General features: G+C 50.0%; 2 non-coding genes across 2 annotated transcripts; one reads left to right on the top strand and one right to left on the bottom strand.

The window, feature by feature from the left end:
• Positions 1-10: 10 nt before the first annotated feature.
• Positions 11-83, bottom strand: trnav-cac (transfer RNA valine (anticodon CAC)). The gene has a single exon. It is a non-coding gene; the product is annotated as a tRNA-Val (tRNA).
• Positions 84-322: 239 nt separating this feature from the next.
• Positions 323-394, top strand: trnad-guc (transfer RNA aspartic acid (anticodon GUC)). Its single transcript has one exon. It is a non-coding gene; the product is annotated as a tRNA-Asp (tRNA).
• The last annotated feature ends 124 nt before the right edge of the window (positions 395-518 follow it).

Consider the following 518-nt stretch of genomic DNA (forward strand, 5'->3'; position numbering starts at 1 on the left):
CAAAGAATAGTGTTTCCGCCCAGTTTCGAACGGGGGACCTTTCGCGTGTGAGGCGAACGTGATAACCACTACACTACGGAAACTACGGAAACCAGCTTTTACGCACGTGCCCGTCCTAGTGTACCATTCACACTCAACCGCAAACATTTCAGATGCCAGACAACACGATTTCCAACTGGACTCAGTCACAGCTGCTGTGTCATTGAGTGAGAGTAAATGTGTAATCTACCTAAAGGCTCCCCTGTATAGCTCTGCAAATTTCCTGCAAATGCTGGAACAGCGCCACCTGTATATGCAGAAGCTAAAACAGCAACCAGCACAGTCCTCGTTAGTATAGTGGACAGTATCTCGGCTTGTCACGCCGAAGACCAGGGTTCGATTCCCTGACGGGGAGTTTTCTATCAGGGGCCGGTAAGGCAACAGTCAAGCTTGTTCCCGCTGACCAAGACGACTTCACATCGACCGTGTGATCGCCTAACTCAAGGTGCGTGAAAGGTTGTTACTGCACATCAGAATGG

This window comes from Anoplopoma fimbria, unplaced genomic scaffold (assembly GCF_027596085.1).
Source record: "Anoplopoma fimbria isolate UVic2021 breed Golden Eagle Sablefish unplaced genomic scaffold, Afim_UVic_2022 Un_contig_4044_pilon_pilon, whole genome shotgun sequence".
Lineage (NCBI taxonomy): Eukaryota > Metazoa > Chordata > Actinopteri > Perciformes > Anoplopomatidae > Anoplopoma > Anoplopoma fimbria.